The sequence below is a fragment of the Macaca fascicularis genome, chromosome X, assembly GCF_037993035.2.
Source record: "Macaca fascicularis isolate 582-1 chromosome X, T2T-MFA8v1.1".
Taxonomy (NCBI): domain Eukaryota; kingdom Metazoa; phylum Chordata; class Mammalia; order Primates; family Cercopithecidae; genus Macaca; species Macaca fascicularis.
In genome coordinates, this window is record NC_088395.1 from 58,844,991 (window position 1) to 58,865,831 (window position 20,841).

Sequence of the window (20,841 nt, forward strand, 5' to 3'; positions counted from 1 at the left end):
GGAATTGGCAAAGTGATATTTGGAAGCCCATAGAGAGCTATGTTGAAAAAGGAAATATCCTCCGATGAAATCTGGAAAGAAGCTCTCTGAGAAACTGCTCTGTGATGTGTGACTTCCAATCACAGAGTTACAACTGTATTTCGTGGATCTCTTTGCTAGCCTTATTTCTGTGGAATCTGAGAACACATATTTGGGATCGCTTTGAAGACTATAGGGCCAAAGGAAATATCCTCCGATAACAAAGAGAAAGAAGCTTTCTGAGAAACTTCTTTGTGTTCGGTGAAATCACCTCACAGAGTTACAGCTTTCCCCTCAAGAAGCCTTTCGCTAAGACAGTTCTTGTGGAATTGGCAAAGTGATATTTGGAAGGCCATAGAGGGCTATGGTGAAAAAGGAAATATCCTCAGATGAAATCTGGAAAGAAGCTTTCTGAGAAACTGCTTAGTGTTCTGTTAATTCATCTCACAGAGTTACATCTGTATTTCGGAGATCTCTTTGCTAGCCTTATTTCTGTGGAATCTGAGAACAGATATTTCGGATCCCTTTGAAGACTCTAGGGCCAAAGGAAATATCCTCCGATAACAAAGAGAAAGAAGCTTTCTGACAAACTTCTTTGTGTTCTGTGAAATCATCTCACTGAGTTACAGCTTACCCCTCAAGAAGCCTTTCGCTAAGACTGTTCTTTTGGAATTGGCAAAGTGATATTTGGAAGCCCAGAAAGGGCTATGGTGAAAAAGGAAATATCCTCAGATGAAATCTGGAAAGAAGCTTTCTGAGAAACTGCTGTGTGATGTGTGACTTCCACTCACAGAGTTACATCTGTATTTCGTGGATCTCTTTGCTAGCATTATTTCTGTAGAATCTGAGAACAGATATTTCGGATCCCTTTGAAGAATATAGGGCCAAAGGAAATATCCTCCTTTAACAAAGAGAAAGATGCTTTCTGACAAACTTCTTTGTGTTCTGTGAAATCATCTCACAGAGTTACAGCTTTCCCCTCAAGAAGCCTTTCGCTAAGACAGTTCTTGTGCAATGGGCAAAGTGACGTTTGGAAGCCCATAGAGGGCTATGGTGAAAAAGGAAATATCCTCAGATGAAATCTGGATAGAAGCTTTCTGAGAAACTGCTTAGTGTTCTGTTAATTCATCTCACAGAGTTACATCTGTATTTCGTGGATCTCTTTGCTAGCCTTATTTCTGTGGAATCTGAGACAGATATTTCGGATCCCTTTGAAGACTATAGGGCCAAAGGAAATATCCTCCGATAACAAAGAGAAAGAAGCTTTCTGAGAAACTTCTTTGTGTTCTGTGAAATCATCTCACAGAGTTACACCTTTCCCCTCAAGAAGCCTTTCGCTAAGACAGTTCTTCTGGAATTGGCAAAGTGATATTTGGAAGCCCATAGAGGGCTATGGTGAAAAAGGAAATATCCTCAGATGAAATCTGGAAAGAAGCTTTCTGAGAAACTGCTTAGTGTTCTGTTAATTCTTCTCACAGAGTTACATCTGTATTTCGTGGATCTCTTTGCTAGCCTTATTTCTGTGGAATCTGAGAACAGATATTTAGGATCGCTTTGAAGACTATAGGGCCAAAGGAAATATCCTCCGATAAAAAAGAGAAAGAAGCTTTCTGAGAAACTTCTTTGTGTTCTGTGAAATCATCTCACAGAGTTAAAGCTTTCCCCTCAAGAAGCATTCCGCTAAGACAGTTCTTGTGGAATTGGCAAAGTGATATTTGGAAGCCCATAGAGAGCTATGTTGAAAAAGGAAATATCCTCCGATGAAATCTGGAAAGAAGCTCTCTGAGAAACTGCTCTGTGATGTGTGACTTCCAATCACAGAGTTACATCTGTACTTCGTGGATCTCTATGCTAGCCTTATTTCTGTGGAATCTGAGAACACATATTTGGGATCTCTTTGAAGACTATAGTGCCAAAGGAAATATCCTCCGATAACAAAGAGAAAGAAGCTTTCTGAGAAACTTCTTTGTGTTCGGTGAAATCACCTCACAGAGTTACAGCTTTCCCCTCAAGAAGCCTTTCGCTAAGACAGTTCTTGTGGAATTGGCAAAGTGATATTTGGAAGGCCATAGAGGGCTATGGTGAAAAAGGAAATATCCTCAGATGAAATCTGGAAAGAAGCTTTCTGAGAAACTGCTTAGTGTTCTGTTAATTCATCTCACAGAGTTACATCTGTATTTCGTGGATCTCTTTGCTAGCCTTATTTCTGTGGAATCTGAGAACAGATATTACGGATCCCTTTGAAGTCTATAGGGCCAAAGGAAATATCCTCCGATAACAAAGAGAAAGAAGCTTTCTGACAAACTTCTTTGTGTTCTGTGAAATCATCTCACAGAGTTACAGCTTTCTCCTCAAGAAGCCTTTCGCTAAGACAGTTCTTGTGCAACTGGCAAAGTGACGTTTGGAAGCCCATAGCGGGCTATGGTGAAAAAGGAAATATCCTCAGATGAAATCTGGAAAGAAGCTTCCTGAGAAACTGCTTAGTGTTCTGTTAATTCATGTCACAGAGTTACATCTGTATTTCGTGGATCTCTTTGCTAGCCTTATTTCTGTGGAATCTGAGAACAGGTATTTGGGATCCCTTTGAAGACTATAGGGCCAAAGGAAATATCCTCCGATAATAAAGAGAAAGAAGGTTTCTGACAAACTTCTTTGTCTTCTGTAAAATCGTCTGACAGAGTTACAGCTTTCCCCTCAAGAAGCCTTTCGCTAAGACAGTTCTTGTGCAATTGGCAAAGTGACGTTTGGAAGTCCATAGAGGGCTATGGTGAAAAAGGAAATATCCTCAGATGAAATCTGGATAGAAGCTTTCTGAGAAACTGCTTAGTGTTCTGTTATTTCATCTCACAGAGTTACATCTGTTTTTCGTGGATCTCTTTGCTAGCCTTATTTCTGTGGAATCTGAGAACAGATATTTCGGATCCCTTTGAAGACTATAGGGCCAAAGGAAATATCCTCCGATAACAAAGAGAAAGAAGCTTTCTGACAAACTTCTTTGTGTTCTGTGAAATCATCTCACAGAGTTACACCTTTCCCCTCAAGAAGCCTTTCGCTAAGACAGATCTTGTGGAATTGGCAAAGTGATATTTGGAAACCCATAGAGGGCTCTGGTGAAAAAGGAAATATCCTCAGATGAAATCTGGAAAGAAGCTTTCTGAGAATCTGCTTAGTGTTCTGTTAATTCATCTCACAGAGTTACATCTGTATTTCGTGGATCTCTTTGCTAGACTTATTTCTTTGGAATCTGAGAACAGATATTTCGGATCCCTTTGAAGACTATAGGGACAAAGGAAATATCCTCCGATAACAAAGAGAAAGAAGCTTTCTGAGAAACTTCTTTGTGTTCTGTGAAATCATCTCACAGAGTTACACCTTTCCCCTCAAGAAGCCTTTCGCTAAGACAGTTCTTGTGGAATTGGCAAAGTGATATTTGGAAGCCCATAGCTGGCTATGGTGAAAAAGGAAATATCCTCAGATGAAATCTGGAAAGAAGGGTTCTGAGAAACTGCTCCGTGATGTGTGACTTCCACTCACAGGGTTACATCTGTATTTCGTGGATCTCTTTGCTCGCCTTATTTCTGTGGAATCTGAGAACAGATATTTCGGATCCCTTTGAAGACTATAGGGCCAAAGGAAATATCCTCCGATAACAAAGAGAAAGAAGCTTTCTGAGAAACTTCTTTGTGTTCTGTGAAATCATCTCACCGAGTTACAGCTTTCCCCTCAAGAAGCCTTTCGCTAAGACACTTCTTGTGGAATTGGCAAAGTGATATTTGGAAACCCATAGAGGGCTATGGTGAAAAAGGAAATATCCTCAGATGAAATCTGGAAACAAGCTTTCTGAGAAACTGCATAGTGTTCTGTTAATTCATCTCACAGAGTTACATCTGTATTTCGTGGATCTCTTTGCTAACCTTATTTCTGTGGAATCTGAGAACAGATATTTCGTATCCCTTTGAAGACTATAGGGCCAAAGGAAATATCCTGCTATAACATACAGAAAGAAGCTTTCTGAGAAACTTCTTTGTGTTCGGTGAAATCATCTCACAGAGTTACAGCTTTCCCCTCAAGAAGCCTTTCGCTAAGACACTTCTTGTGGAATAGGCAAAGTTATATTTGGAAGCCCATAGAGGGCTATGGTGAAAAAGGAAATATCCTCAGATGAAATCTGGAAAGAAGCTTTCTGAGAAACTGCTTAGTGTTCTGTTAATTCATCTCACAGAGTTACATCTGTATTTCGTGGATCTCTTTGCTAGCCTTATTTCTGTGGAATCTGAGAACAGATATTTCGGATCCCTTTGAAGACTATAGGGCCAAAGGAAATATCCTCCGATAACAAAGAGAAAGAAGCTTTCTGAGAAACTTCTTTGTGTTCTGTGAAATCATCTCACAGAGTTACAGCTTTCCCCTCAAGAAGCCTTTCGCTAAGACAGTTCTTTTGGAATTGTCAAAGTGATATTTGGAAGCCCATAGAGGGCTCTGGTGAAAAAGGAAATATCCTCAGATGAAATCTGGAAAGAAGCTTTCTGAGAATCTGCTTAGTGTTCTGTTAATTCATCTCACAGAGTTACATCTGTATTTCGTGGATCTCTTTGCTATCCTTATTTCTGTGGAATCTGAGATCAGATATTTCGGATCCCTTTGAAGACTATTGGGCCTAAAGGAAATATCCTCCGATAACAAAGAGAAAGAAGCTTTCTGAGAAACTTCTTTGTGTCGGTGAAATAATCTCACAGAGTTACAGCTTTCCCCTCAAGAAGCCTTTCGCTAAGACAGTTCTTGTGGAATTTGCAAAGAGATATTTGGAAGCCCTCAGAGGGCTATGGTGAAAAAGGAAATATCCTCAAATGAAATTTGGAAAGAAGCTTTCTGAGAAACTGCTCTGTGATGTGTGACTTCCACTCACAGAGTTACATCTGTATTTCGTGGATCTCTTTGCTAGCCTTATTTCTGTGGAATCTGAGAACATATATTTCGTATCCCTTTGAAGACTATAGGGCCAAAGGAAATATCCTCCGATAACAAAGAGATAGAAACTTTCTGAGAAACTTCTTTGTGTTCTGTGAAATCATCTCACAGAGTTACAGCTTTCCCCTCAAAAAGCCTTTCGCTAAGACAGTTCTTGTGGAATTGGCAAAGTTATATTTGGAAGCACATAGAGGACTATGGTGAAAAAGGAAGTATCCTCAGATAAAATCTGGAAAGAAGCTTTCTGGAAATTGCTTAGTGTTCTGTTAATTCATCTCACAGAGTTACATCTGTTTTTCGTGGATCTCTTTGCTAGCCTTATTTCTGTGGAATCTGAGAACAGATATTTCGGATCCCTTTGAAGACTATAGGGCCAAAGGAAATATCCTCCGATAACTAAGAGAAAGAAGCTTTCTGAGAAACTTCTTTGTGTTCTGTGAAATCATCTCACAGAGTTACAGCTTTCCCCTCAAGAAGCCTTTCGCTAAGACAGTTCTTGTGGAATAGGCAAAGTGATATTTGGAAGCCCATAGAGGGCTATGGTGAAAAAGGAAATATCCTCAGATGAAATCTGGAAAGAAGCTTTCGGAGAAACTGCTTAGTGTTCTGTTAATTCATCTCACAGAGTTACATCAGTATTTCGTGGATCTCTTTGCTAGCCTTATTTCTTTGGAATCTGAGAACAGATATTTCGGATCCCTTTGAAGACTATAGGGACAAAGGAAATATCCTCCGATAAAAAGAGAAAGACGCTTTCTGAGAAACTTCTTTGTGTTCTGTGAAATCATCTCACAGAGTTACACCTTTCCCCTCAAGAAGCGTTACGCTAAGACAGTTCTTCTGGAATTGGCAAAGTGATATTTGGAAGCCCATAGAGGGCTATGGTGAAAAAGGAAATATCCTCAGATGAAATCTGGAAAGAAGCTTTCTGAGAAACTGCTTAGTGTTCTGTTAATTCTTCTCACAGAGTTACATCTGTATTGCGTGGATTTCTTTGCTAGCCTTATTTCTGTGGAATCTGAGAACAGATATTTCGGATCCCTTTGAAGACTATAGGGCCAAAGAAAATATCCTCCTATAACAAAGAGAAAGAAGCTTTCTGAGAAACTTCTTTGTGTTCTGTGAAATCATCTCACAGAGTTACATCTTTCCCCTCAAGAAGCCTTTCGCTAAGACAGTTCTTGTGCAATTGGAAAAGTGACATTTGGAAGCCTATAGAGGGTTATGTTGAAAAAGGAAATATCCTCAGATGAAATCTGGAAAGAAGCTTTCTGAGAAACTGCTTAGTGTTCTGTTAATTCATCTCACAGAGTTACATCTGTATTTCGTGGATCTCTTTGCGAGCCTTATTTCTGTGGAATCTGAGAACAGATATTTCGGATCGCTTTGAAGACTATAGGGCCAAAGGAAATATCCTCCGATAAAAAAGAGAAAGAAGCTTTCTGAGAAACTTCTTTGTGTTCTGTGAAATCATCTCACAGAGTTAAAGCCTTCCACTCAAGAAGCATTTCGCTAAGACAGTTCTTGTGGAATTGGCAAAGTGATATTTGGAAGCCCATAGAGAGCTATGTTGAAAAAGGAAATATCCTCCGATGAAATCTGGAAAGAAGCTCTCTGAGAAACTGCTCTGTGATGTGTGACTTCCAATCACAGAGTTACAACTGTATTTCGTGGATCTCTTTGCTAGCCTTATTTCTGTGGAATCTGAGAACACATATTTGGGATCGCTTTGAAGACTATAGGGCCAAAGGAAATATCCTCCGATAACAAAGAGAAAGAAGCTTTCTGAGAAACTTCTTTGTGTTCGGTGAAATCACCTCACAGAGTTACAGCTTTCCCCTCAAGAAGCCTTTCGCTAAGACAGTTCTTGTGGAATTGGCAAAGTGATATTTGGAAGGCCATAGAGGGCTATGGTGAAAAAGGAAATATCCTCAGATGAAATCTGGAAAGAAGCTTTCTGAGAAACTGCTTAGTGTTCTGTTAATTCATCTCACAGAGTTACATCTGTATTTCGGAGATCTCTTTGCTAGCCTTATTTCTGTGGAATCTGAGAACAGATATTTCGGATCCCTTTGAAGACTCTAGGGCCAAAGGAAATATCCTCCGATAACAAAGAGAAAGAAGCTTTCTGACAAACTTCTTTGTGTTCTGTGAAATCATCTCACTGAGTTACAGCTTACCCCTCAAGAAGCCTTTCGCTAAGACTGTTCTTTTGGAATTGGCAAAGTGATATTTGGAAGCCCAGAAAGGGCTATGGTGAAAAAGGAAATATCCTCAGATGAAATCTGGAAAGAAGCTTTCTGAGAAACTGCTGTGTGATGTGTGACTTCCACTCACAGAGTTACATCTGTATTTCGTGGATCTCTTTGCTAGCATTATTTCTGTAGAATCTGAGAACAGATATTTCGGATCCCTTTGAAGAATATAGGGCCAAAGGAAATATCCTCCTTTAACAAAGAGAAAGATGCTTTCTGACAAACTTCTTTGTGTTCTGTGAAATCATCTCACAGAGTTACAGCTTTCCCCTCAAGAAGCCTTTCGCTAAGACAGTTCTTGTGCAATGGGCAAAGTGACGTTTGGAAGCCCATAGAGGGCTATGGTGAAAAAGGAAATATCCTCAGATGAAATCTGGATAGAAGCTTTCTGAGAAACTGCTTAGTGTTCTGTTAATTCATCTCACAGAGTTACATCTGTATTTCGTGGATCTCTTTGCTAGCCTTATTTCTGTGGAATCTGAGACAGATATTTCGGATCCCTTTGAAGACTATAGGGCCAAAGGAAATATCCTCCGATAACAAAGAGAAAGAAGCTTTCTGAGAAACTTCTTTGTGTTCTGTGAAATCATCTCACAGAGTTACACCTTTCCCCTCAAGAAGCCTTTCGCTAAGACAGTTCTTCTGGAATTGGCAAAGTGATATTTGGAAGCCCATAGAGGGCTATGGTGAAAAAGGAAATATCCTCAGATGAAATCTGGAAAGAAGCTTTCTGAGAAACTGCTTAGTGTTCTGTTAATTCTTCTCACAGAGTTACATCTGTATTTCGTGGATCTCTTTGCTAGCCTTATTTCTGTGGAATCTGAGAACAGATATTTAGGATCGCTTTGAAGACTATAGGGCCAAAGGAAATATCCTCCGATAAAAAAGAGAAAGAAGCTTTCTGAGAAACTTCTTTGTGTTCTGTGAAATCATCTCACAGAGTTAAAGCTTTCCCCTCAAGAAGCATTCCGCTAAGACAGTTCTTGTGGAATTGGCAAAGTGATATTTGGAAGCCCATAGAGAGCTATGTTGAAAAAGGAAATATCCTCCGATGAAATCTGGAAAGAAGCTCTCTGAGAAACTGCTCTGTGATGTGTGACTTCCAATCACAGAGTTACATCTGTACTTCGTGGATCTCTATGCTAGCCTTATTTCTGTGGAATCTGAGAACACATATTTGGGATCTCTTTGAAGACTATAGTGCCAAAGGAAATATCCTCCGATAACAAAGAGAAAGAAGCTTTCTGAGAAACTTCTTTGTGTTCGGTGAAATCACCTCACAGAGTTACAGCTTTCCCCTCAAGAAGCCTTTCGCTAAGACAGTTCTTGTGGAATTGGCAAAGTGATATTTGGAAGCCCATAGAGGGCTATGGTGAAAAAGGAAATATCCTCAGATGAAATCTGGAAAGAAGCTTTCTGAGAAACTGCTTAGTGTTCTGTTAATTCATCTCACAGAGTTACATCTGTATTTCGTGGATCTCTTTGCTAGCCTTATTTCTGTGGAATCTGAGAACAGATATTACGGATCCCTTTGAAGTCTATAGGGCCAAAGGAAATATCCTCCGATAACAAAGAGAAAGAAGCTTTCTGAGAAACTTCTTTGTGTTCTGTGAAATCATCTCACAGAGTTACAGCTTACCCCTGAAGAAGCCTTTCGCTAAGACAGTTCTTGTGGAATTGGCAAAGTGATATTTGGAAGCCCATAGAGGGCTATGGTGAAAAAGGAAATATCCTCAGATGAAATCTGGAAAGAAGCTTTCTGAGAAACTGCTGTGTGATGTGTGACTTCCACTCACAGAGTTACATCTGTATTTCGTGGATCTCTTTGCAAGCCTTATTTCTGTGGAATCTGAGAACAGATATTTCGGATCCCTTTGAAGACTATAGGGCCAAAGGAAATATCCTCCGATAACACAGAGGAAGAAGCTTTCTGACAAACTTCTTTGTGTTCTGTGAAATCATCTCACAGAGTTACAGCTTTCTCCTCAAGAAGCCTTTCGCTAAGACAGTTCTTGTGCAACTGGCAAAGTGACGTTTGGAAGCCCATAGCGGGCTATGGTGAAAAAGGAAATATCCTCAGATGAAATCTGGAAAGAAGCTTCCTGAGAAACTGCTTAGTGTTCTGTTAATTCATGTCACAGAGTTACATCTGTATTTCGTGGATCTCTTTGCTAGCCTTATTTCTGTGGAATCTGAGAACAGGTATTTGGGATCCCTTTGAAGACTATAGGGCCAAAGGAAATATCCTCCGATAATAAAGAGAAAGAAGGTTTCTGACAAACTTCTTTGTCTTCTGTAAAATCGTCTGACAGAGTTACAGCTTTCCCCTCAAGAAGCCTTTCGCTAAGACAGTTCTTGTGCAATTGGCAAAGTGACGTTTGGAAGTCCATAGAGGGCTATGGTGAAAAAGGAAATATCCTCAGATGAAATCTGGATAGAAGCTTTCTGAGAAACTGCTTAGTGTTCTGTTATTTCATCTCACAGAGTTACATCTGTTTTTCGTGGATCTCTTTGCTAGCCTTATTTCTGTGGAATCTGAGAACAGATATTTCGGATCCCTTTGAAGACTATAGGGCCAAAGGAAATATCCTCCGATAACAAAGAGAAAGAAGCTTTCTGACAAACTTCTTTGTGTTCTGTGAAATCATCTCACAGAGTTACACCTTTCCCCTCAAGAAGCCTTTCGCTAAGACAGATCTTGTGGAATTGGCAAAGTGATATTTGGAAACCCATAGAGGGCTCTGGTGAAAAAGGAAATATCCTCAGATGAAATCTGGAAAGAAGCTTTCTGAGAATCTGCTTAGTGTTCTGTTAATTCATCTCACAGAGTTACATCTGTATTTCGTGGATCTCTTTGCTAGACTTATTTCTTTGGAATCTGAGAACAGATATTTCGGATCCCTTTGAAGACTATAGGGACAAAGGAAATATCCTCCGATAACAAAGAGAAAGAAGCTTTCTGAGAAACTTCTTTGTGTTCTGTGAAATCATCTCACAGAGTTACACCTTTCCCCTCAAGAAGCCTTTCGCTAAGACAGTTCTTGTGGAATTGGCAAAGTGATATTTGGAAGCCCATAGCTGGCTATGGTGAAAAAGGAAATATCCTCAGATGAAATCTGGAAAGAAGGGTTCTGAGAAACTGCTCCGTGATGTGTGACTTCCACTCACAGGGTTACATCTGTATTTCGTGGATCTCTTTGCTCGCCTTATTTCTGTGGAATCTGAGAACAGATATTTCGGATCCCTTTGAAGACTATAGGGCCAAAGGAAATATCCTCCGATAACAAAGAGAAAGAAGCTTTCTGAGAAACTTCTTTGTGTTCTGTGAAATCATCTCACCGAGTTACAGCTTTCCCCTCAAGAAGCCTTTCGCTAAGACACTTCTTGTGGAATTGGCAAAGTGATATTTGGAAACCCATAGAGGGCTATGGTGAAAAAGGAAATATCCTCAGATGAAATCTGGAAACAAGCTTTCTGAGAAACTGCATAGTGTTCTGTTAATTCATCTCACAGAGTTACATCTGTATTTCGTGGATCTCTTTGCTAACCTTATTTCTGTGGAATCTGAGAACAGATATTTCGTATCCCTTTGAAGACTATAGGGCCAAAGGAAATATCCTGCTATAACATACAGAAAGAAGCTTTCTGAGAAACTTCTTTGTGTTCGGTGAAATCATCTCACAGAGTTACAGCTTTCCCCTCAAGAAGCCTTTCGCTAAGACACTTCTTGTGGAATAGGCAAAGTTATATTTGGAAGCCCATAGAGGGCTATGGTGAAAAAGGAAATATCCTCAGATGAAATCTGGAAAGAAGCTTTCTGAGAAACTGCTTAGTGTTCTGTTAATTCATCTCACAGAGTTACATCTGTATTTCGTGGATCTCTTTGCTAGCCTTATTTCTGTGGAATCTGAGAACAGATATTTCGGATCCCTTTGAAGACTATTGGGCCTAAAGGAAATATCCTCCGATAATAAAGAGAAAGAAGGTTTCTGAAAAACTTCTTTGTCTTCTGTGAAATCGTCTGACAGAGTTACAGCTTTCCCCTCAAGAAGCCTTTCGCTAAGACAGTTCTTGTGCAATTGGCAAAGTGACGTTTGGAAGCCCATAGAGGGCTATGGTGAAAAAGGAAATATCCTCAGATGAAATCTGGATAGAAGCTTTGTGAGAAACTGCTTAGTGTTCTGTTATTTCATCTCACAGAGTTACATCTCTTTTTCGTGGATCTCTTTGCTAGCCTTATTTCTGTGGAATCTGAGAACGGATATTTCGGATCCCTTTGAAGACTATAGGGCCAAAGGAAATATCCTCCGATAACAAAGAGAAAGAAGCTTTCTGAGAAACTTCTTTGTGTTCTGTGAAATCATCTCACAGAGTTACAGCTTTCCCCTCAAGAAGCCTTTCGCTAAGACAGTTCTTTTGGAATTGTCAAAGTGATATTTGGAAGCCCATAGAGGGCTATGGTGAAAAAGGAAATATCCTCAGATGAAATCTGGAAAGAAGCTTTCTGAGAAACTGCTTAGTGTTCTGTTAATTCATCTCACAGAGTTACATCTGTATTTCGTGGATCTCTTTGCTAGCCTTATTTCTGTGGAATCTGAGAACAGATATTTCGGATCCCTTTGAAGACTATAGGGCCAAAGGAAATATCCTCCGATAACAAAGAGAAAGAAGCTTTCTGAGAAACTTCTTTGTGTTCTGTGAAATCATCTCACAGAGTTACAACTTTCCCCTCAAGAAGCCTTTCGCTAAGACAGTTCTTGTGGAATTTGCAAAGTGATATTTGGAAGCCCATAGAGGGCTATGGTGTAAAAGGAAATATCCTCAAATGAAATCTGGAAAGAAGCTTTCTGAGAAACTGCTCTGTGATGTGTGTCTTCCACTCACAGAGTTACATCTGTATTTCGTGGATCTCTTTGCTAGCCTTGTTTCTGTGGAATCTGAGAACAGATATTTCTGATCCCTTTGAACACTATGGGGCCAAAGGAAATATCCTCCGATAACAAAGAGAAAGAAGCTTTCTGAGAAACTTCTTTGTGTTCTGTGAAATCATCTCACAGAGTTACACCTTTCCCCTCAAGAAGCCTTTCGCTAAGACAGTTCTTGTGGAATTGGCAAAGTGATATTTGGAAGCCCATAGAGGGCTATGGTGAAAAAGGAAATATCCTCAGATGAAATCTGGAAAGAAGCTTTCCGAAAAACTGCTTAGTGTTCTGTTAATTCATCTCACAGAGTTACATCTGTATTTCGTGGATCTCTTTGCTAGCCTTATTTCTGTGGAATCTGAGAACAGATATATCGTATCCCTTAGAAGACTATAGGGCCAAAGGAAATATCCTCCGATAACAAAGAGATAGAAACTTTCTGAGAAACTTCTTTGTGTTCTGTGAAATCATCTCACAGAGTTACAGCTTTCCCCTCAAGAAGCCTTTCGCTAAGACAGTTCTTGTGGAATTGGCAAAGTGATATTTGGAAGCCCATAGAGGGCTATGGTGAAAAAGGAAATATCCTCAGATGAAATCTGGAAAGAAGCTTTCTGAGAAACTGCTTAGTGTTCTGTTAATTCATCTCACAGAGTTACATCTGTATTTCGTGGATCTCTTTGCTAGCCTTATTTTTGTGGAATCTGAGAACAGATATTTCGGATCCCTTTGAAGACTATAGGGCCAAAGGAAATATCCTCCGGTAACTAAGAGAAAGAACCTTTCTGAGAAACTTCATTGTGTTCTGTGAAATCATCTCACAGAGTTACAGCTTTCCCCTCAAGAAGCCTTTCGCTAAGACAGTTCTTGTGTAATTGGCAAAGTGATATTTGGAAGCCCATAGAGGGCTATGGTGAAAAAGGAAATATCCTCAGATGAAATCTGGAAAGAAGCCTTCTGAGAAACTACTTAGTGTTCTGTTAATTCATCTCACAGAGTTACATCAGTATTTCGTGGATCTCTTTGCTAGCCTTATTTCTGTGGAATCTGAGAACAGATATTTCGGATCCCTTTGAAGACTATAGGGCCAAAGGAAATATCCTCCGATAACAAAGAGAAAGAAGCTTTCTGAGAAACTTCTTTGTGTTCGGTGAAATCATCTCACAGAGTTACAGCTTTCCCCTCAAGAAGCCTTTCGCTAAGATACTTCTTGTGGAATAGGCAAAGTGATATTTGGAAGCCCGTAGAGGGCTATGTTGAAAACGGAAATATCCTCAGATGAAATCTGGAAAGAAGCTTTGTGAGAAACTGCTTAGTGTTCTGTTAATTCATCTCACAGAGTTACATCTGTATTTCGTGGATCTCTTTGCTAGCCTTATTTCTGTGGAATCTGAGAACAGATATTTCGGATCCCTTTGAAGACTATAGGGCCAAAGGAAATATCCTCCGATAACAAAGAGAAAGAAGGTTTCTGAGAAACTTCTTTGTGTTCTGTGAAAATATCTCACGGAGTTACAGCTTTCCCTTCCGGAATCCTTTCGCTAAGACAGCTCTTGTGGAATTGGCAAAGTGATATTTGGAAGCCCATAGAGGGCTATGGTGAAAAAGGAAATATCCTGAGATGAAATCTGGAAAGAAGCTTTATGAGAAACTGCTCTGTGATGTGTGACTTCCACTCACAGAGTTACATCTGTATTTCGTGGATCTCTTTGCTAGCCTTATTTCTGTGGAATCTGAGAACAGATATTTCGGATCCCTTTGAAGACTATAGGGCCAAAGGAAATATCCTCCGATAACAAAGAGAAAGAAGCTTTCTGACAAACTTCTTTGTGTTCTGTGAAATCATCTCACAGAGTTACAGCTTTCCCCTAAAGAAGCCTTTCGCTAAGATAGTTCTTGTGGAATTGGCAAAGTGATATTTGGAAGCCCAAGGAGGGCTATGGTGAAAAAGGAAATATCCTCAGATGAAATCTGGAAAGAAACTTTCTGAGAAACTGCTCTGTGATATGTGACTTCCACTCACAGAGTTACATCTGTATTTCGTGGATCTCTTTGCTAGCCTTATTTCTGTGGAATCGGAGAACAGATATTTCAGATCCCTTTGAAGACTTTAGGGCCAAAGTAAATATCCTCCGATAACAAAGAGAAAGAAGCTTTCCGAGAAACTTCTTTGTGTTCTGTGAAATCAACTCACAGACTTACACCTTTCCCCTCAAGAAGCCTTTCGCTAAGACAGTTCTTGTGGAATTGGCAAAGTGATATTTGGAAGCCCATAGAGGGCTCTGGTGAAAAAGGAAATATCCTCAGATGAAATCTGGAAAGAAGCTTTCTGAGAATCTGCTTAGTGTTCTGTTAATTCATCTCACAGAGTTACATCTGTATTTCGTGGATCTCTTTGCTATCCTTATTTCTGTGGAATCTGAGAACAGATATTTCGGATCCCTTTGAAGACTATTGGGCCTAAAGGAAATATCCTCCGATAATAAAGAGAAAGAAGGTTTCTGACAAACTTCTTTGTCTTCTGTGAAATCGTCTGACAGAGTTACAGCTTTCCCCTCAAGAAGCCTTTCGCTAAGACAGTTCTTGTGCAATTGGCAAAGTGACGTTTGGAAGCCCATAGAGGGCTATGGTGAAAAAGGAAATATCCTCAGATGAAATCTGGATAGAAGCTTTGTGAGAAACAGCTTAGTGTTCTGTTATTTCGTCTCACAGAGTTACATCTGTTTTTCGTGGATCTCTTTGCTAGCCTTATTTCTGTGGAATCTGAGAACAGATATTTCGGATCCCTTTGAAGACTATAGGGCCAAAGGAAATATCCTCCGATAACAAAGAGAAAGAAGCTTTCTGAGAAACTTCTTTGTGTTCTGTGAAATCATCTCACAGAGTTACAGCTTTCCCCTCAAGAAGCCTTTCGCTAAGACAGTTCTTTTGGAATTGTCAAAGTGATATTTGGAAGCCCATAGAGGGCTCTGGTGAAAAAGGAAATATCCTCAGATGAAATCTGGAAAGAAGCTTTCTGAGAATCTGCTTAGTGTTCTGTTAATTCATCTCACAGAGTTACATCTGTATTTCGTGGATCTCTTTGCTATCCTTATTTCTGTGGAATCTGAGAACAGATATTTCGGATCCCTTTGAAGACTATTGGGCCTAAAGGAAATATCCTCCGATAACAAAGAGAAAGAAGCTTTCTGAGAAACTTCTTTGTGTCGGTGAAATAATCTCACAGAGTTACAGCTTTCCCCTCAAGAAGCCTTTCGCTAAGACAGTTCTTGTGGAATTTGCAAAGAGATATTTGGAAGCCCTCAGAGGGCTATGGTGAAAAAGCAAATATCCTCAAATGAAATTTGGAAAGAAGCTTTCTGAGAAACTGCTCTGTGATGTGTGACTTCCACTCACAGAGTTACATCTGTATTTCGTGGATCTCTTTGCTAGCCTTATTTCTGTGGAATCTGAGAACAGATATTTCGTATCCCTTTGAAGACTATAGGGCCAAAGGAAATATCCTCCGATAACAAAGAGATAGAAACTTTCTGAGAAACTTCTTTGTGTTCTGTGAAATCATCTCACAGAGTTACAGCTTTCCCCTCAAAAAGCCTTTCGCTAAGACAGTTCTTTTGGAATTGTCAAAGTGATATTTGGAAGCCCATAGAGGGCTATGGTGAAAAAGGAAATATCCTCAGATGAAATCTGGAAAGAAGCTTTCTGAGAAACTGCTTAGTGTTCTGTTAATTCATCTCACAGAGTTACATCTGTATTTCGTGGATCTCTTTGCTAGCCTTATTTCTGTGGAATCTGAGAACAGATATTTCGGATCCCTTTGAAGACTATAGGGCCAAAGGAAATATCCTCCGATAACAAAGAGAAAGAAGCTTTCTGAGAAACTTCTTTGTGTTCTGTGAAATCATCTCACAGAGTTACAACTTTCCCCTCAAGAAGCCTTTCGCTAAGACAGTTCTTGTGGAATTTGCAAAGTGATATTTGGAAGCCCATAGAGGGCTATGGTGTAAAAGGAAATATCCTCAAATGAAATCTGGAAAGAAGCTTTCTGAGAAACTGCTCTGTGATGTGTGTCTTCCACTCACAGAGTTACATCTGTATTTCGTGGATCTCTTTGCTAGCCTTATTTCTGTGGAATCTGAGAACAGATATTTCGGATCCCTTTGAACACTATGGGGCCAAAGGAAATATCCTCCGATAACAAAGAGAAAGAAGCTTTCTGACAAACTTCTTTGTGTTCTGTGAAATCATCTCACAGAGTTACACCTTTCCCCTCAAGAAGCCTTTCGCTAAGACAGTTCTTGTGGAATTGGCAAAGTGATATTTGGAAGCCCATAGAGGGCTATGGTGAAAAAGGAAATTTCCTCAGATGAAATCTGGAAAGAAGCTTTCCGAAAAACTGCTTAGTGTTCTGTTAATTCATCTCACAGAGTTACATCTGTATTTCGTTGATCTCTTTGCTAGCCTTATTTCTGTGGAATCTGAGAACAGATATTTCGGATCCCTTTGAAGACTATAAGGCCAAAGGAAATATCCTCCGATAACAAAGAGAAAGAAGCTTTCTGAGAAACTTCTTTGTGTTCGGTGAAATCATCTCACAGAGTTACAGCTTTCCCCTCAAGTAGCCTTTCGCTAAGACAGTTCTTGTGGAATTTGCAAAGAGATATTTGGAAGCCCACAGAGGGCAATGGTGAAAAAGGAAATATCCTCAAATGAAATTTGGAAAGAAGCTTTCTGAGAAACTGCTCTGTGATGTGTGACTTCCACTCACAGAGTTACATCTGTATTTCGTGGATCTCTTTGCTAGCCTTATTTCTGTGGAATCTGAGAACAGATATATCGTATCCCTTAGAAGACTATAGGGCCAAAGGAAATATCCTCCGATAACAAAGAGATAGAAACTTTCTGAGAAACTTCTTTGTGTTCTGTGAAATCATCTCACAGAGTTACAGCTTTCCCCTCAAGAAGCCTTTCGCTAAGACAGTTCTTGTGGAATTGGCAAAGTGATATTTGGAAGCCCATAGAGGGCTATGGTGAAAAAGGAAATATCCTCAGATGAAATCTGGAAAGAAGATTTCTGAGAAACTGCTTAGTGTTCTGTTAATTCATCTCACAGAGTTACATCTGTATTTCGTGGATCTCTTTGCTAGCCTTATTTCTGTGGAATCTGAGAACAGATATTTCGGATCCCTTTGAAGACTATAGGGCCAAAGGAAATATCCTCCGATAACAAAGAGAAAGAAGCTTTCTGAGAAACTTCTTTGTGTTCTGTGAAAATATCTCACGGAGTTACAGCTTTCCCTTCCGGAATCCTTTCGCTAAGACAGCTCTTGTGGAATTGGCAAAGTGATATTTGGAAGCCCATAGAGGGCTATGGTGAAAAAGGAAATATCCTGAGATGAAATCTGGAAAGAAGCTTTATGAGAAACTGCTCTGTGATGTGTGACTTCCACTCACAGAGTTACATCTGTATTTCGTGGATCTCTTTGCTAGCCTTATTTCTGTGGAATCTGAGAACAGATATTTCGGATCTCTTTGAAGACTATTGGGCCTAAAGGAAATATCCTCCGATAATAAAGAGAAAGAAGGTTTCTGACAAACTTCTTTGTCTTCTGTGAAATCGTCTGACAGAGTTACAGCTTTCCCCTCAAGAAGCCTTTCGCTAAGACAGTTCTTGTGCAATTGGCAAAGTGACGTTTGGAAGCCCATAGAGGGCTATGGTGAAAAAGGAAATATCCTCAGATGAAATCTGGATAGAAGCTTTGTGAGAAACAGCTTAGTGTTCTGTTATTTCGTCTCACAGAGTTACATCTGTTTTTCGTGGATCTCTTTGCTAGCCTTATTTCTGTGGAATCTGAGAACAGATATTTCGGATCCCTTTGAAGACTATAGGGCCAAAGGAAATATCCTCCGATAACAAAGAGAAAGAAGCTTTCTGAGAAACTTCTTTGTGTTCTGTGAAATCATCTCACAGAGTTACAGCTTTCCCCTCAAGAAGCCTTTCGCTAAGACAGTTCTTTTGGAATTGTCAAAGTGATATTTGGAAGCCCATAGAGGGCTCTGGTGAAAAAGGAAATATCCTCAGATGAAATCTGGAAAGAAGCTTTCTGAGAATCTGCTTAGTGTTCTGTTAATTCATCTCACAGAGTTACATCTGTATTTCGTGCATCTCTTTGCTATCCTTATTTCTGTGGAATCTGAGAACAGATATTTCGGATCCCTTTGAAGACTATTGGGCCTAAAGGAAATATCCTCCGATAACAAAGAGAAAGAAGCTTTCTGAGAAACTTCTTTGTGTCGGTGAAATAATCTCACAGAGTTACAGCTTTCACCTCAAGAAGCCTTTCGCTAAGACAGTTCTTGTGGAATTTGCAAAGAGATATTTGGAAGCCCTCAGAGGGCTATGGTGAAAAAGGAAATATCCTCAAATGAAATTTGGAAAGAAGCTTTCTGAGAAACTGCTCTGTGATGTGTGACTTCCACTCACAGAGTTACATCTGTATTTCGTGGATCTCTTTGCTAGCCTTATTTCTGTGGAATCTGAGAACAGATATTTCGTATCCCTTTGAAGACTATAGGGCCAAAGGAAATATCCTCCGATAACAAAGAGATAGAAACTTTCTGAGAAACTTCTTTGTGTTCTGTGAAATCATCTCACAGAGTTACAGCTTTCCCCTCAAAAAGCCTTTCGCTAAGACAGTTCTTGTGGAATTGGCAAAGTTATATTTGGAAGCACATAGAGGACTATGGTGAAAAAGGAAGTATCCTCAGATGAAATCTGGAAAGAAGCTTTCTGGAAATTGCTTAGTGTTCTGTTAATTCATCTCACAGAGTTACATCTGTTTTTCGTGGATCTCTTTGCTAGCCTTATTTCTGTGGAATCTGAGAACAGATATTTCGGATCCCTTTGAAGACTATAGGGCCAAAGGAAATATCCTCCGATAACTAAGAGAAAGAAGCTTTCTGAGCAACTTCTTTGTGTTCTGTGAAATCATCTCACAGAGTTACAGCTTTCCCCTCAAGAAGCCTTTCGCTAAGACAGTTCTTGTGGAATAGGCAAAGTGATATTTGGAAGCCCGTAGAGGGCTATGGTGAAAAAGGAAATATCCTCAGATGAAATCTGGAAAGAAGCTTTCGGAGAAACTGCTTAGTGTTCTGTTAATTCATCTCACAGAGTTACATCAGTATTTCGTGGATCTCTTTGCTAGCCTTATTTCTTTGGAATCTGAGAACAGATATTTCGGATCCCTTTGAAGACTATAGGGACAAAGGAAATATCCTCCGATAAAAAGAGAAAGACGCTTTCTGAGAAACTTCTTTGTGTTCTGTGAAATCATCTCACAGAGTTACACCTTTCCCCTCAAGAAGCGTTACGCTAAGACAGTTCTTGTGGAATTGGCAAAGTGATATTTGGAAGCCCATAGAGGGCTATGGTGAAAAAGGAAATATCCTCAGATGAAATCTGGAAAGAAGCTTTCTGAGAAACTGCTTAGTGTTCTGTTAATTCTTCTCACAGAGTTACATCTGTATTGCGTGGATTTCTTTGCTAGCCTTATTTCTGTGGAATCTGAGAACAGATATTTCGGATCCCTTTGAAGACTATAGGGCCAAAGGAAATATCCTCCTATAACAAAGAGAAAGAAGCTTTCTGAGAAACTTCTTTGTGTTCTGTGAAATCATCTCACAGAGTTACCCCTTTCCCCTCAAGAAGCGTTTCGTTAAGACAGTTCTTCTGGAATTGGCAAAGTGATATTTGGAAGCCCATAGAGGGCTATGGTGAAAAAGGAAATATCCTCAGATGAAATCTGGAAAGAAGCTTTCTGAGAAACTGCTTAGTGTTCTGTTAATTCTTCTCACAGAGTTACATCTGTATTTCGTGGATCTCTTTGCTAGCCTTATTTCTGTGGAATCTGAGAACAGATATTTAGGATCGCTTTGAAGACTATAGGGCCAAAGGAAATATCCTCCGATAAAAAAGAGAAAGAAGCTTTCTGAGAAACTTCTTTGTGTTCTGTGAAATCATCTCACAGAGTTAAAGCTTTCCCCTCAAGAAGCATTCCGCTAAGACAGTTCTTGTGGAATTGGCAAAGTGATATTTGGAAGCCCATAGAGAGCTATGTTGAAAAAGGAAATATCCTCCGATGAAATCTGGAAAGAAGCTCTCTGAGAAACTGCTCTGTGATGTGTGACTTCCAATCACAGAGTTACATCTGTACTTCGTGGATCTCTATGCTAGCCTTATTTCTGTGGAATCTGAGAACACATATTTGGGATCTCTTTGAAGACTATAGTGCCAAAGGAAATATCCTCCGATAACAAAGAGAAAGAAGCTTTCTGAGAAACTTCTTTGTGTTCGGTGAAATCACCTCACAGAGTTACAGCTTTCCCCTCAAGAAGCCTTTCGCTAAGACAGTTCTTGTGGAATTGGCAAAGTGATATTTGGAAGCCCATAGAGGGCTATGGTGAAAAAGGAAATATCCTCAGATGAAATCTGGAAAGAAGCTTTCTGAGAAACTGCTTAGTGTTCTGTTAATTCATCTCACAGAGTTACATCTGTATTTCGTGGATCTCTTTGCTAGCCTTATTTCTGTGGAATCTGAGAACAGATATTACGGATCCCTTTGAAGTCTATAGGGCCAAAGGAAATATCCTCCGATAACAAAGAGAAAGAAGCTTTCTGAGAA